Here is a 325-nt window from a genome sequence, read left to right as displayed (position 1 = left end):
CAAAAGATCGAAAGAGAACATATCTATCCCCCAGCCTCCCATCGTCCCAACACCCGACACTAATACTTCCATACAAACAAGCGACTCCATAACCAGCTTCAACAAATACCTTTCCCGTTAACAATAATAACAGCAAAAATATCACTGGGGATCAAAGGATCTTTCTCCCCCTGTTCACCTCGGGCCAAAATCACAGGCGGAGCGAGAGAAAGGATGCAAATTGACTTAGGAAGCAGGATTTCTGATGGGGTGAAGTTCGAGGTTGAGGGAACAAGGCGTAGAATTGCGAAACAGAAAACGGCGATTTCTGAAGGCTTTCGTGTTT

Source organism: Penaeus monodon, chromosome 32 (genome assembly GCF_015228065.2).
Source record: "Penaeus monodon isolate SGIC_2016 chromosome 32, NSTDA_Pmon_1, whole genome shotgun sequence".
Lineage (NCBI taxonomy): Eukaryota > Metazoa > Arthropoda > Malacostraca > Decapoda > Penaeidae > Penaeus > Penaeus monodon.
The sequence above is the reverse complement of the archived record's forward strand: the minus strand, read 5'-3'. Positions refer to the sequence as shown.